The sequence below is a fragment of the Leuciscus leuciscus genome (assembly GCF_965113295.1).
Source record: "Leuciscus leuciscus genome assembly, chromosome: 2".
In the NCBI taxonomy this organism is placed as follows: domain Eukaryota; kingdom Metazoa; phylum Chordata; class Actinopteri; order Cypriniformes; family Leuciscidae; genus Leuciscus; species Leuciscus leuciscus.
Genome location: NC_138726.1, coordinates 21,038,005 through 21,055,412, shown reverse-complemented (window position 1 = coordinate 21,055,412; position 17,408 = coordinate 21,038,005). Strand labels below are relative to the sequence as shown.

The 17,408-nt window shown below is 39.2% G+C and overlaps 1 protein-coding gene across 3 annotated transcripts in view; it reads left to right on the top strand.

The window, feature by feature from the left end:
• The window catches only part of LOC309485539 (protein phosphatase 3 catalytic subunit alpha), a 248,401-nt gene that overhangs the window by 113,550 nt on the left and 117,443 nt on the right, over positions 1-17,408 (top strand). The window lies entirely within an intron of this gene.

The following is a 17,408-nucleotide window of genomic DNA, read 5'->3' as shown; positions in this document are numbered from 1 at the left end:
TTTGGAGGTGTCCTTCTACAGGTAAAAGGTCAAAAAACTGTTTAATTTTGTCATAATATACATTGTACATTTTTCAATGATTCTCAAACAACTCGAAGGATGAATCAGTCTCTCTAAATCCCTCCTTTCTGTGAGCCTGCTCTGCTCTGATTGGTTAGATGACCAAGTTACGATTGGTCTACTGCGTACTACAGTGTGTGTTTTGAAAGCTAAACGCCCATAAACATCAGCTCTGTCCAGAGGCTTCCTAAAGCTCAGAGATTGTACACACAGTAAAGACTGTAAAGATTGCGTTGAGTTTACCATATCAATCTGAGTGCAAGTCGAATGCATCATATATTATGATGTTATAATGAACTATATGCCTTTCTCCACTGACGTTCTAAGTTGTTCAAAGTGTTTCTATGGATGCTGATTTTTAGAAGGCAGAACTCTGAGATGGTGAACGGGAACATGGTTTGTGTAATAGTAGCGACACATTATTGGCTGTTTGATAACGTAGTCATGATACATTGACTTGTAGATGAGCTTGTATGAGTGAGTGGAGAGGGGAGCTCATTTGCATATTCATGATTCCAAGTATACTAAATGATGCAAAGGTGTAGTCACATTCAAGCTATTTTGAGTAGGGATACCACTTTCTTTTTTTTCTTTTTTTTTGAGCGAATCCGATAACCGATACTCCCATTTTTGGTACTCGCCGATACCGATACCAAAAACCGATACCTGTATTTTCACTGCATTCCTAATTTTTAAATGTATTAGAAGATAAACCTAAAGAATATAAATCATATTAGTCGGCTTAATTTGTTAATCAAATATATATTTCCTTCAGTTATTTCCATGCTTAATTACATATACGTATATAAAAACAACATATATGTTCATATATGTATATGTATGTATGTATGTATGTATGTATGTATATGTGTATGTGTATATATATGTGTATATGTATATTCTCGTTGTTAAATGGTCTTTAATTTTGTCTGCTAGCTTCCATTTTCTCTCAGGTCTGATTCATTGTTTTGGCTGGTTCCACTGTACAAGCAGATTTTTATTCTCTGTCGTAATGTTTCCTAATCCTGTGTCAAGGAATTGTGGGGAAGTTGGTGCCATGAAATCGGCCTTTATATTCATGTCTGCAGGGCCAGACACGAAATACCCTTGCAAACACAAAGTGATTTCCCAGTTCAAACATTTGTCTCCATGCATAATTTTCTTGCACACAAACCAACAAACAAACCCAAAGCATGACTGCACACCCAAACCAAAACTCAAGGATTTTTGTCTGATTCTGAAATGCTGTCATGGATGACGTAAGAAGCAGATGTTCATGAAGTCACGCTGTCAATCAGCAGGACAGTTCTAGTTCTTGTTAGTGTCCAGTCTGAGTCCCTGCTGTTGAGAGGAGAGCGTTTACTGAGGATGTTTCAGACAGCACAGTGCATCAGTTTTCTTTTCAACTCGCTCTTAAACTTCCTGCTGTATGCTTTCCTCAGCTGTGTGTATGCAGCCAGTCTTCACACAACAAAACCAATTTCACTCCAGTTTTCACTTCAGCTGTTTGTGTCAAGATGTCTAGCCACCTGTTTCCATACATTTATTCATTCACAGAACATTTACATCACAATTTTTGTTACTCTGCATTGATAGGCAATAATATAGAAGATTAACAACTTCACAGGTGTCTACTGATTTCAACATTGTTTCATAACAGCAGCCTAGAGCATTCCTGGTGGTACAGTATTGAAAACACACACACACACACACACACACACACACACATATGTAGGCTGTAGCATGGTTTTATTATTTTTACAGAATTATTTATGCTCATAAATGAGAGATTTTTATCTATGTGTTTTTTGTCGTAGTTACCCATGGCAACCATTTAACTCGAACCTTATTTAATTCGGCTCTGTGATGTGATGTGCCATAATTTCCAACACTATATTGACTTATTAATTGGCAGCCATACCTCGCCAGAACGCCCACCACACACCAGCTTATTTGTGGAGAGGAGCCAGAGTGATAGAGCCAATCAGTATATATGGGACCATTAGAGGAAACCATGATGGACAGAGGCCAATGGGCATATTTGGTCAGGATACCGGGGTTACACCCCTACTTTATTTCCAAAGACATCCTGGGATTTTTAATGACCACAGAGAGTCAGGACCTCGGTTGAACGTCTCATCCGAAGGACGGTGCCTTTTGAAAGTATAGTGTTCCCATCACTACACTGGGGCGTTAGGACCCACACAGACCACAGGGTTAGCCCCCTCTACTGGCCTCACTAACACCTCCAGCAGCTACCTGGTTTTCCCAGGTTTGACCAGGCTCAGCCCTGCTTAGCTTCAGTGGGCAACCAGTCTTAAGGCCCGTTTACACCAAGAACTATAACTATAACTGATATCCACGTCCACACCAACAAAAGATAATGGTCTTTTTATTCTAAGCACGCCCGTGCTGCGGTTTCAAAGTAGTGAAAATGGATGACCTGCTGCTGCTTTACGTTACAAAAAAAACATCATAAAAAAAAACAGGCGCTTTTGGATAACCGATACGATATCCTTAAAAGATGAGAAGAGTTACGAGAATCCGTCACTCTGATTAGAGAATTGCCATCTTTTGAAGACAAATTTTATTCACACTGAATACTGTTAGTATTAGAATTTCTAATAGTATTAGATTAGTTAGTATTAGAATTTCTAATAGTATTAGATTAGTATTACATAATATTAGTATTTCTAATAATAAAATACTGTTCGTGCTGTGTTTGTGATTTTCACTTCTTCCCTCTCACCAGCTGAATTCATGCAACCAAATATAAAAATGTCCAGCTGGATAAGGTCCATTCTTCTGTTTCTCTCTAGTCTTTGAGTCATCCACTTCCTCCTAACCTTACTGTGCCAGGAACGCAAACTGTGAGGCATGTGGGTATTGCCTGACATTGGCACAGTTCTGTAAGCCAGCCTTCAAACCTGCCAGTGGGCATGCCATACTTTCTCTCTGTCCCTTGCCATCTTTCTCCCACCCTCCTTTTGCTTTGCCTGTGTGTTGGTTTGTGTCATTTCCAGTGTGATTAACGGTTAAAAAGAACTCTCAGCCTCCCCCTATGAAAACTATTTTGTCCTTCCCAGCCTTCAAGTTTACTAACGTATTAAAAAGGTCCAGGCTAGTGTCCAAATGCAGTTCTACACTTTGCCTTTCAGTTGGCTTTCCATTTGATGCTTAAACCTGTTGTTTTTCCTATGAAGTTGTTCAGTAGAATTGAATCCTTAATAGGAACTAGACCACCTGATGGTCTGTATTACTCCGTCAATACACCGATGATCTATTGTGCTTAGTGCTGAGTGGTATAACCAAAAATCTGTCTCATGGTGTTTTTGGTCTCTTAGTTTATCATAGAAAAAATTCTAATGTACTTTAAAAATGGTGGTAATCAAATAAATTTATAAATGTACCTTTTTTTTAACCTAAGTTTACCTTTCAAAATGTAATCAAATTTTATATATATATATATATATATATATATATATAATTTGATTACATTTTGAAAGGTAAAGTTAGGTATATATATATATATATATATATATATATATATATATATATATATATATATATATATATATATATATATATATATATATATACACACACACATACACACACACACATACATACATACATACATACATACATACATAGTTTAAATTAAAACATATGAAAACTTGTGATATTCCTTAAAAACATGAAATTGTATTATAAGTACATTCATTTGTGCAATAGTCATATATTTTCATAATTTCTATAAGTTAGACCAAACTTTATTTTAGCAGATTGTAATGAAGAACATTGAGTTTTTGTGTTATAGTAACTCTATTATTGTTATTTAGGGATTTTGGAATTATCGTGTTAAAGGAGCATTGTGTAGGTTCTGAAATTTCTAACAGTTACTGACACCAGTGGCCGTTAGAGGAACTGCAGGCAGTCTCATGCTCGTTCACGGTGCGCACACGCTCGTACGACCACATCAACCAGGGTTGCCGCAACAACCACTGAAGGCTCATCGAGATTCACCAGCATAATGTTTGAGGTAAGAAAACACCATTTGAAAACATTACCGATTGCCGCTGCTTACTAAAAATGGCTGCCGTGTCGTACGGATGTAAGCCCAAGTAGATGAGAACGCGCATGACGTCACATTTTGTGAATTTTCGCGCTGATGCGGGCCCGACTCCTCCACACACAATTGAGCCTACAGGCTGATAGAGGTAACCGTGGTGGACAGTCAAGGTGTCATTCTTTTTATTACATCATGGTTGACTCATACATGTACAAATGAAAACTCTATCTTAAAGATTTTTTTTAAGTAAAAACCTACACATAGCTCCTTTAATGCATGCAATTATTTTTTTTTCATTTTAAGACGTTAAAAAATTGAACGCTATTAACGCAGCATCGTTTTTTTTCTATCATCCTTTGGCTGCGCTACAGTATATGATCACGCTATCATTCATTCAAGTGCTATTAAACCATTCAAGTTCGATAAGACACACAAAAAAAATAACGCCAATCTGTATTGCTACTCCTCTGTGGCGTTGCTCTCTGTGAACAAACACCTGAAGTGGAGGCTCACGCTGCGGAGCCAGGTGAAAGTGTACATCAGGCTTGAGAAAGCACGCCAGCTCCGCATTGATGATGATATAATGCTTTTTAGTGAATAAATGTAAAAAAAAAAAAACATACTGTATCATTTTAATGAATTAAATAATACGTTTGTAATGTAATCTTAAATGTAGTTTTATGCTCCCTCAGTGAGTACTTTGCAGCTAATAGAGATATTTGATTGATTCGTGTACACCAGTCAGTGGTTGGGAACCTCTTTGGCAAAAATCATGTGGCTCGCAAGGTCTCTCACCCTTTACCAACAAACGCTAAAAAAATGTAAACACATAAACAGAGATCGGTTCTCTGCAGAAAAATCAGCCAATTACAATTCCCTTGTTGTACAGCCTACCGAAGTTAATTAAAAGTTTATGATAATAATAATATTAGATTAGATTAGATTAGATTCAACTTTATTGTCATTACACAAGTACAGGTACAAGGCAACGAAATGCAGTTTAGGTCTAACCAGAAGTGCAATAGCAGCAAGTGCAGGATATACAGTGGTTCCATAAGTGCAGAACATGGATATGTACTGAATAAATATAGAGTTGAATACTATTATAAACAAAAATTTACAGATAGATTTGTCCTATGAATATAATATACAGATAACTATTACTGTGAACAGAATTTACAGCTAGATATGTACTGAATATAATATACAGATGGCTATTACTATAAACAGAATTTTTACAGATAGATATGTACTGAATATATATACAGATGGGTGTTACTATAAACAGAATGTGAGCATAATATACAGATGGCTATTACTATAAACAGAATTTTACAGATAGATATGTACTATGAATATATATATACAGATGGGTGTTACTATAAACAGAATGTGAGCATAATATACAGATGGCTATTACTATAAACAGAATTTTACAAATAGATATATGTATAAGTTAGGCTAAAATGAGCAGTATAACAATGGATTTAAAGTAGTGCAAATAAAGTTTGGACAGAAGCTATCCGAGTGAAAGTGCAGTGGAAGTAATTGCATATTACAGTTAAAGTACGGTATTGCAAATGTATATGTAAACAGTCGGTACTGTAAATAAACAGTCGGCAGTGCAAATTGAGCATATTCCAGTCAAGGTAGTAGTGCAAGATGCATATGTAAACAGTTGTTTCTGTAATAACAGTCAGCAGTGCAAATGAACATTATAGTATTGCAAATAACAAAATGGAGGCAGGTGTGAGGAGGGAGAGGAGAGTCAATCAGTATATGAGGGGAGTGGGATCAATGAGGGTTAGAGTTTAATAAAGAGACAGCTCTGGGGAAAAAACTGTTCTTTAGTCTGCTGGTCCTGGTCCGGAGGCACCTGAAACGCCTGCCGGAGGGCAGGAGAGAAAACAGTCTGTGGGCTGGGTGAGAGGAGTCCTTAAGGATGCTGCGAGCTCGATGCAGACAGCGTTTCCTCTGGATGTGCTCGATGGCAGGTAGTGGAGTCCCAGTGATGCGCTGGGCGGTTTTCACCACCCGCTGCAGTGCCTTGCGCTCTGCAACAGAACAGCTCCCATACCACACTGTAGCACAGTTGGTCAGGATGCTTTCTATTGCACAGCGATAGAAGTTCACCAGGATAGTGGAGGAGAGCTGATTCTTCCTCAGTGTCCTCAGGAAGAAAAGGCGCTGGTGAGCCTTCTTGACCAGGCTGGAGGTGTTGGTTGTCCAGGTCATGTCCGCCGAGATGTGGGTCCCCAGGAACTTGAAACTGGAGACACGCTCAACAGCCATTCCATTGATGTGGATGGTGTCGTGTGTGCCTCTTGACACTTTCCTGAAGTCCACGATGAGCTCCTTCGTTTTGGTGGTGTTGAGGAGCTGGTTATTTTCAGTGCACCATGTGGCCAGGTGCTTGATCTCCTCCCTATAGGCAGTCTCATCGTTGTTGCTGATGAGACCAATCACCGTAGTGTCGTCCGCAAACTTGACGATGGAATTAGATGACAGTGTTGAATGCTGAGCTGAAGTCAACAAACAGCATGCGTGCATAAGTGTTCTTATTGTCCAGATGTGTGAGCACAGAGTGCAGTGCCATGGAAACTGCATCCTCTGTGCTCCTATTGCTACGGTAGGCAAACTGGTGTGAGTCCAATGTGGATGGAAGAGAGTCTTTTAGGTGTGCCAGGACCAGCCGCTCAAAGCACTTCATTACGATGGGTGTGAGTGCTACAGGGCGGTAGTCGTTAAGGCACTTCGGGCTGGAGTGTTTTGGCACTGGCACAATGGAAGTGCATTTAAAGCATGTTGGTACAGCTGCTTGGGCAAGAGACAGGTTGAAAATGTCTGTAAAAACCCCAGCGAGCTGCTCCGCACATGCCCTGAGTACGCGTCCAGGGATGTTGTCTGGTCCAGCAGCCTTGTGCGCGCTGATCCTGCTCAGTGCATTGCAGACATCTGTGGAGGAGAGTGTGATCGGCGGGTGGTCAGCTGAGGATTTGAGCTTGGTGGCAGTTTCTCTGTTGTCTCTTTCAAAGCGAGCATAAAAGTCATTTAGCTCGTTCAGGAAGTTGACATCAGTGGCTGCGGGGGTGGAGTGAGAGGGTTTGTAGTCACTGATGGCCTGAATGCCCTGCCACATGCGCCGAGGGTCAGCGTTGGAAAAGTGTCCCTCTATCTTAAGCTTGTAGCAGTGCTTGGCCTCTTTGATGCCCCTTTTCAGATTTGCTCTGGATGTGCTATAGGCTTGTGCATCTCCTGATCTGAAGGCAGTGTTGCGTGTCTTCAATAGGAGTCGCACTTCCCTGTTCATCCATGGCTTCTGATTTGGGTATGTGGTGATCTGCTTTTGGGTTGTAACACTGTCAATGGTGGTATTGATATAATCCAGTACAGAGGAGGTGTAGCAGTCAATGTCCGTGTGAGAGCCACTGGTGGCTTGAGAAGCAAACATACTCCAGTCTGTGTGTAGAAACCTTTCCTGGAGTGAGGAATCTGCCCCCGCAGGCCACACCTTGATGGTCTTCACTGATGGCTTCACGCGATTGATGAGAGGTGCATATTTGGGGGTGAGGAACAAAGAAAGGTGATCTGACTGTCCCAGGTGGGGGAGGGGTGTCGCGACGTAAGCTCCAGCCATGTTTGTGTAAACATGGTCTAAGGTTTTGTTTCCTCTGGTGTGACAGGAAACATGCTGGTGAAATTTCGGTAGCACTGACTTTAAGTTTGAATGATTAAAATCACCCGCAACAATAAACGCAGCTTCCGGGTGAACGGTCTGTTGTTTACTGATGGCTGCGTGAAGTTCTTTCATAGCAAACTTGGCATCAGCATCCGGGGGAATATAGGCTGCAGTTATAATAGTGGAAGTGAACTCCCGCGGTAGATAAAACGGTCTACATTTAACCATGAGAAACTCAAGGTTAGCTGAACAATGTCTCCCAACAATAGCAGAGTTTGTGCACCAAGCTTTGTTAATGTAAATGCACAATCCACCACCTCTGGTCTTACCGGAGCCATCTAATGTTCTATCCGCCCGGAATGTATGGCGTCCCGCTAGCTCAATAGCGTTGTCCGGTATTCCGCTGTTTAACCATGTTTCCGTGAAAATTAGAACATTACAGTTCAAAAGTCTCTTGCTGTATGTGATGTTGAGTCGAATCTCCTCCATTTTGTTCAACAGCGACCGTACATTGGCAAGGAAAATGCTGGGTAAAGAGAGCCGGTGTGGTGTTAGCTTTAGCTTAGCTCTTAGTCCTCCGCGCTTCCCCCGCCTTTGTTTACGATCTCGACGCCGCCTGCGAGCACTTCCGCCCGGCCGGGCAGAGTGCATAGCCCCGGGTGTTTTGGCGATCTCAGGAAGGAGTCGAGGGTTGTCCATAAAACTGTCGGAAATTCGCAAACCAATATCCAAAAGCTCACCTTGGGTGTACGATGTTAAGGCACAACTGTTCTGCACGAACAGACCCGAAATGAGCAAGAAAAATACTACTAAATTGCAGAATCTGGAGAGACCGCGAGCCTCGCGATGTACTCGCGCCGCCATCTTGGTTTCAAGTTGTACCGGCAAAAGTGCGTGTTCAGTGCTGTTCGCGAGTGTCATGAGTCACCACAGCTATCAACTAACCACTTAACTTACGTTTCTGTGGTAAACTACAGCTCCTGCACTGGGATTCAAGCAGCTGCAGCTTGTTTAAGGTAATGGCGAAAATCATTTTAGAACAGCAGCGAAAATGTAAAAGTATGCTATATAAACTTTAATATATCCATTTAATGAAACGGGTACTTTGCTTTGCAAAGAGACATTTCAAAACATTTCACCCGCTGGCCTCTGGTACTTTCACTTTTGCCTCAGAGACCCTTTATGTCCTATAAATGTGTAGTATTTTTGATATTCCGCGCAGATTTCAGTTGACGATTCTATTTAAGGTTATAACAAAATATGAATGAAAGAGAAAGAAAAGAGCAGGATGTGCTTTATATTGAAAAGAAATATTAAAAGTGCGATAAGTCGCGAAAGTATATAAATCGTCAAGGTGGTCTCGGGTCCCGTCTTCTGAGCAGACTGGCACGCCACCTCCTGTGGACACAGGACAATCTCTGCTTGATAAGATCTCTGAATGTGCCGCACTCCATGAACACGGGGGCAGATTTTCTATCCTGGAACTGACCAGGATTTCTATCCAGGGGAATGCAGACTCCACCCCCTGATTTGGAGCATTTTCAGACAGGCAGAAGTGGATCTCTTCACGTCAGAAGAGAATACCCACTATCTGATATTCTTTTTGAAAGAAAAAGGATGCATTGGTCCACAGTTGGCCTCCTCTACGCCTCTAAGCCTTCCCGCCGGTAGCACTGCTCCCTCAGGTCATCAGCTGAATCAGGGAGGACAGATGTTCGGTATTACTTGTGGCAACACTCTGGTAGTTCCCGGGAATGGTCCAGCTGCTGTCTGCAGCACCATGGCTGATCCCTCTGAGAAGGGGTCTCCATTCCCAAGTGAAAGGGTTCATCCCCAGCCCGAGCTGTGGAGCCTCGACCTACGGTCTCTCGACCTACGGTCTCTCGACGGGAGCGCTCAAGCCTCACTCGGAGAGTTATAAACCCGATCTCTGAGGCTCGGGAATCTTTTCTCCTGGAGCAGTTGGATGGCGGACTCACTCTGTCTACGCTCAAAGTATACACAGCAGCTTTCGCTGCTTACCTCGACCCTATAGCTGGCCAATCAATTGGGAAACATGACCTGATGGTCAGATTTCTTAGCCAGGAGGCTAAACCCGCCCGTACACAGTCCCTTCCTGGGATCTGTCCATTGGTCATAGGGCTTTCATAGGGCACTCAGAGGCCCTCCATTTGAGCCGCTTTTGACAGCCGACCTTTGTCCTCTTTCGCTAAAGATCACTCTCTTGCTGGCTCTGCGTATTGGTGATTGGCGTATTGGTGATCTGCAGGCTCTCTCAGTGGACCCCTCCTGCCTTAAAGGAACTGTATGTAAGATTGTGGCCAAAACTGGTACTGCAATCACTTTCAAATTACTGTAGAGCGGTGTATCCCCTCCCCCCTGACTCGAGGTTGCCAGTTAGGCTGCAGGATCCAGCAGAAACGTAGGCTGCTACAAGGAGCTTCCAATGGCAAGTGACGAGTCCTACACAGTAAGTTTTTTTTCTGACTTTGTCACAACGTATTTCGGATTCATAACGAGGTCCTTTAGGTTTCGTAACGTTAGACATTTTTTATCCGACACGTTTGTAGCTGCAGCTGTGGTAACTAGAGCAGAGCTGGCAACCCGGATGCCGAAACACTACTGACTTTGTGATTAGTAGATAGGTGGAGGGTGGAGCATCAGGCCAAAACACAACATGACAACATCAACATCAGTTGAGGGCTGCAACTTCACTTTTAAATGACAATATCCTGGCCGGACTACTGTTGTCAGTGATATAAGTATTTGAAATGAACATGGTTTCTTAATGTCTAGTGACATATCAGGGCCATTTTATGATTAATTGAAATACATTTCTTACACACGGTTCCTTAAAGTTTGGGCCTAACGACAGTAAGGTAGTCCTTAAACCCAAACGAGGCTATGTGCCTAAAGTGCTCTCCATGCCCTTTAGAGTACAGATTATATCGCTCTCTGCTCTCCCCTCCGCTGAGGGTGATCAGTCACCACACCCACTCTGCCCGGTCCGGGCCCTTAGGTTCTACATTGAGCGCTCCAGCCAGTGTGTTTTGGAAGCTGCTCTAAGGGGCTGCCAGCTATGAAGCACAGACAAACAACAAACCTCGGTTCCCTGAGATAACGGGAATGAGCCTTGCGTATCATGCTGCGCTACTGCACATATGTGCAAGTCGACACTGTCGTGCTTCAGTTGAAAACATCTGACTAAATAACCTTTCAGTGCGACTTATATCAGACTTCAGTATTCGGCGAAAACAAAGTTTCCCCATAGCGATCAGAGAAAATTATCTGACGCAATGCTCGTTCCCATTATCTCAGGGAAGAGAAGAGAATTTTCTCTATCACAGAGAGAGAAAATAATTGTAAAATGAAAATTAACGTGCTAGGTTTAAATTTTGTTCTTGCTTGTTTTTTTTTTGTTTTTCTGTCAATGTCAGAAAGCATTTCGTATTATCCATACGTAATTACAAAAAAACTCTGTTTAAACAACTGTCAAATTATTCGTAGCGCACATCCTTAAATACTTGAAATTGCAAACAAAAAAAATAAGATTTTTAAGAAGTAAGAATTAAGAAGACAAGATTTTAGACCAATTCAGGCAGAAACGCCTCCCGCCAAACTCTGTATCCCGTCACACTGATGGTACTCCCAAAAAAATTCCATGGTTGGCAGGTCAGAAATGTGTAGCTTTCAATTATAATATAATATTGAATGGGTATAATTAATGGCTAAAATTGGAAGAAAAAAAAATCCATTTAATAGAGACATTAGTATCAGTACTGGGATCAGTGATACAGGCCTTATTCATAGTACTTAGTACAAAGATGTCATTAAACAAATATTTAAAATATACTGTCTTTATGTTGTTGCTGCATTGTTTTGGATATTCAATGTGAAAATATTCCAATATATATGTATAAAAAAATGTTTTATGTATTTGTATAAAACTACTACAACTATTACTACTACTAGAAGTACAGTCAACTGTGCAATGGTACTATATTTCTGTGATTAATGTATATATCCTAAATTCTATATAAGTTAAACCGAACTTTTATTTTGTTAGGTTGACGTTAAGACCTTTTAATTTCTGTATGTATCTGATAAGTTTTATCAAACGAAATAGTGAAATGCTTGTGAAGTGAATCTCAGAGCAGATGTGTTTGTGTCCTCCTCAGATAGTGAGACGGCAGACACTAAAAACACCACGAGCATCATGCGTGCTTCAGTAGTCGACAAAAACTGCTGCGCTTATTCACACAGAGACATGCAGACTTCATATTTTAATAGCAGCCTTTTTTAGTTTTAATATTCACAGAAACTAATCCATATCATGATTTGATTCATTTTACTTTCGATTTATTCATCCAAAATTCTGTGACAGTCGGCTTTATACAATGAGTTCCTTTTTTGACTGGATTCCTGTCCAAGTTTTCCGATTGCAGAAATTGTAGGGTTCTACATGGTATTTGCCATGTTAAAAAGAGAAAGTTTATTGTTGTCTTATAAAGATATAACCATTAGTAAGAAGTGTATGTAGTTAATAGAGGTCCCCTCTCAGTACACTCTACTTAGTGCTCTTCATGACCTCTGAATAGATGAAGCAATTGTTTCAATTAAAATGGGTTTGTGTATGGCGGTTTTTGAAAAATACATATTATTAACAAAATTTAAACCGGTATACCAGATGAAACGGTATACCAGCCAGCACTGACTGTGCTTTAATTTAATCATGTCATCATAATGGCATAACTATAGGCTTTAATTTTATTCACTTGCCATACATAATTTTTTAATTCTTTCTTTGTGCATATTGATATCCCTCACCCAAAGTTAAAGGCTCATATGGTGGCTATTTCTTTTAAGCTCTTCTCTGTTATTAATTATTATGCAATCCTCTGATTCTGGCTCTCCTCAGCAGGAGTCCTTTCACAGGAATTTAGGTGCTCAGAAAGAGGACTAAGATAATATTTCAATGTTAAGCTGCTTGAGCTTTATAAATATAATAATGAATGTCTTTCTGCATAAAAACAGGAACAAGCAAGAAAGATAAAGTCAAAATCTCCAAAAGCCCTGTAGATTTAGAGCCACAGAAACAAATAAAATTAGATGCTTGCATACATATTCTCATATAGTGTATATGAAAGTTGTGTTGTTTTTTTTTTATCAAATGCTTGCATATGTATTCTCATATGGTTTATATGAAAGTTGTGTTTCTGTTTTAGGTGATTGGTGAATTAGTAAGACTTCTGGTTAAGGTTGCCAGGGTGATGTCAGGCAGACTGTGTTTATGGGTAGAGGGATTTGAAGGATTACTGCTCATTTGTGCTTTGGCTTTGCCTCCCTTGTAGTTACCACTAAATGAAAACTGGCAACCACAATCATTGGCTTAAATGTTCTACTAATCCTCTTTATATTATTCATATTGCATGTGCTACCAGAAAACACTTGTTGGAAAAGTGGATGGATTCCTCGAAAATGGGGGTTTTCCTAAGAATTTGTGAACTAACATTAATTCTGAGCATTAAATTCCAGAATTATTGATTGGGGAAATGAAAGACCTTAGAAGTGGCCATTACAATAATGGAAGCGTAGCCAAAACATGCTAAATATGTTTGTTTTAATTTTTTTTATTTTTTTATGTAATTTTAAATACTTGGGAAATTAAAAACTGTGAACCTTTAACGCAGGATCCAAGAATACAGTATACACAAACTATGTTTATTAAATCCTGCTTAAAAACGTTACTATTTTCCCTTTACTTAGATTGCATAAAATAGAGATTAGGTACTGTATATACAGTCATGCTCAGAATTATTCATACCCCAGGTAAATATGATCAAAAATGGCTGCAAAAAATACATTTGCATCGTTTATCGTTTTGATCTTTCATTAAAAAAAAAAAATTGGCAAAAATCTAACCTTTCATTGAAGTAAAAGAATTGAAAGTGGGGGGGAAATCACATTATGAAATAAATGTTTTTCTCCAAAACACGTTGGCCACAATTATTGGTACCCCTAGAATTTTTTATGAGTAAAATATCTCTGAAGTATATTCCCATTAATATTTACCTTTTTTTTTTTTTAGCACACCAGGGTGACTAGGAACATGAAATTGTCCAGCCATGACTTCTTGTTTCACAGGAGTTTAAATATGAGGAAACACAAAGGCCAAATTCCCTTAATCATCCATCACAATGAGTAAAACCAAAGAATATAGTTCTGATGCGCAGCAAAAGATTGTTGAGCATCACAAAATAGAAAGTGGCTGTAAGAAAATAGCTAAAGAATAGAACATCCCCATTTTGACCATCAGGGCAATAATTAAGAAGTTATAATCAACTAAAGATGTTACGAAACTGCCAGGAAGAGGACGTGTGTCTATATTGTCTTAATGGACGGTGAGGATGAAAGTTTGAGTGGCCAAAGACTCTTCAATAATCACGGATGGAGAATTGCAGAGATTAGTTGAGTCTTGGGGTCAGAAAGCCTATTTAAAAAAAATATATATATATCAAACAACCCCTACATCCCCACATGTTATTTGGGAGGTTTTCAAGAAAAATTCTCCTCGCTCATCCAAAAACAAACTCCAGCATATTCAGTTGTCAGACACGACTGGAACTTTAAACGGCACAGGGTTCTGTAGTCAGATAAAAAAAAAAAAGAAGAGCTTTTTGGCAGAAAACACGCTAGGTGGGTTTGATGCACACAAGAATAAAAAGTACCCCATGTGTACAATTTAATATACCATTGGATCTTTAATGTTGTGGGCATATTTTTCTGCTGGAGGTCCTGGACTTCTTATTCAGATACATGGCATCGTGGATTCTATCAAATATCAACAGATAAAAAAATCTAAAACAGACGCCTTCTGCTTGAAATCTTATAATGGGCGGTGGTTGGATCTTCCATCAGGACAACGATCCAAAACAAACATCAAAATCAACACAAAAATGTGTTAGGGAGCACAAAATGAAGCTCCTGCCATGACCCTGACCTGATGAGTGGAGTGAACTGAAGAGAAGAAGCACCAACATAGATCTGGGCATCTGAAGGATCTGGAGAGATTCTGTATGGAGGAATGGTCTCTGATCTCTTGTCAGGTGTTCTCCAACTCATCAGGCATTATAGGAGAAAACTCAGAGCAGTTATCTTGGCAAAAGGAGATTGAAAAAAGGCATTTAATAAAAGGGTAGCAATAATTGTGGCCAACGTGTTTTGGAGAAAAACATTTATTTCATAATGTGATTTCCCCCCACTTTCAATTCTTTTACTTAAATGAAAGGTTAGATTTTTGCAAAAAAAATGTATGAAAGATCAAAAGGATAAACGATGCAGATTTATATTTTTTACAGCCATTTTTGATCATATTTAACAGGGGTATTATTAATTCTGAGCACGACTGTAAATGCAACTGCAGATCCCACTGTTTTGATTAAATAAAACAACGTTTTTGCTTAGGTTTTATGCATATGTGTTCTTTGACAGTTAAAAAATTAAAATAAAATAGATCATCTTCCCAAAATATATCACCTTTCTTTTAGTATTGCATAATATTGTATTGTAACCCTTGTATCATGATGCGTATCATATCGCCTGGTTCAAAGCAGCTTAATTCAGTTCCAAAAATATGGCCCTATTTTTCAGCAGGGGACAACTAAGCAGCAGGCCTAATCTTTTGGAGTTCTATGGATGGATGTGTTCCATCTAGTATGTTTGTAGATGTTTGGTAATTCAGAAAAAAATATAGATAATTTGTTGACAGGGAAGAGGTTGCGCACAAAAACAAACTTAAGATTGAACTATTTTAACTTTGTATTTACTACCTTTCTGGGCCTTGAAAGTGGTCGTTGCGTTACGGTCTATATGGAGGGGTCAGAAAGCTCTCGGATTTCATAAAAAATATCTTCATATGTGTTCCGAAAATGAAGGTCTTACGGGTTTGGATTGACATGAGGGTCTAACCCTTTAATGAGAAACCATTTGTAGAAAATAAATACTATCAAATTAAAAGACGTTTATTTTAAATGTATTGCACAGCTTTTTAATGAGGCAACAATATATGATAGATGCGACAGAACAAGATAGGCTATTAATAATCTTTCAGTGCACAAAACAATGCTATAATATTAAAGGCTCCGATACAGAGCAGCACAAACCGTTAAAGCACGTCCTGGGTGCAGAATGATGGACTCACATGCAGCGCTCTGCATTGAAACGTCCAGGGCACAAAGGGAAGAGATATTGTGTGCACAGCCCCTTGTGTATTATATCTATATATCTAACAGTTTTTGAGTAATTTTTCTTTACAATTTTAAATTCCAGTCACTGTGCGTGTTATGCCAATTCATAGTCCTCTGTACTCCAGTGTTGTGATCTAATAGACACCTGGTAGCAAGTACCACCTCATTTAGAAACCGCAATAAACTCCATGCAAGTAGGCATGTGACAGTAAATAATTTCATGTTGCAATAATTGCTGAAGCTTTTATCACGTATATGGTATATGGTATTATCAAAATATTGAAATAAGTTGCAAAAAAAAACAAAAAAAAAACATCATGCTATAAAAGGTATTTATATATACTTTTATATAGGTACTATAACTTTTAACAAAAAGAACTGAACATTTATATAGAATTAAAAAAATATATAAAGTAAACAAATGTTTCAAACAGAATTATAAAGAACAATAGGTAACCTTTTACAGTAAGGGGTCATTAGTTAACGCATTACCAATGATCAATTATTCTTTGATAATGTTAGTTAAAAATACAACTGTTCATTGTTAGTCAATGTTAGCTCAGGTTGTTGAAACTAAAATTAATAAATGCTTTAAAAGTATTTTACATTGTCAGTTTGTTACCTAATGAATTAACTAATGTTAATGAACTAAAGCCTTATGGTGCCTTCACGTGCTATGGTAATTATGGTAAATACCAAAAGCCGACGTGGAAAATGCACATGAACACCCCCTCATGTGGTATTTTCCACTGGGCAACTCGTAGAATATTTTGATGCACGAGTTGCCGAGATGAGATAACCTTTGACCTTTTCAAAATGGCGGAGAGCAACGCAAGAGTCGTGAATAAGCATTGCACACAACTAAACGTTTTTTGCAACTGTTAGCGGATAGTTTTTGTAGCCTATACAATGTTGTGTCATTAACAATTGTAATATAATGCGTTAACACTCAGTGTCAGTTTTAAAAATACCGTTATGGTTTGGTGTTACCTACCCAGAGCAGATGCTAGCTAGCAGTCAATAGGAGCCTCCTAGTAATGAGCGGTCAGGCAATTTACTCACGTGAATGTATTTTGTCTGTAGTGTACGCCAGCGACACCATGATTTACTGACTTAAGCAATCTAAAATTGTTTTAGCCAAATAACAGGTCTGGATCTGTGAGTCCAATTTTTTTTTACCTACATTACGACAACAAAAGCACTTGAACACAACACACTGGTAAATACCAGTTCACGAGTGGAAAATATCATCTTTTCCATAGCACGTGAAGGCACCATTATTGTAAAGTGTTACTGAAGAATAGCAAAGAATCAGAACATTTTCAGTCAATGTTGTTGTCCTAAATAGCCT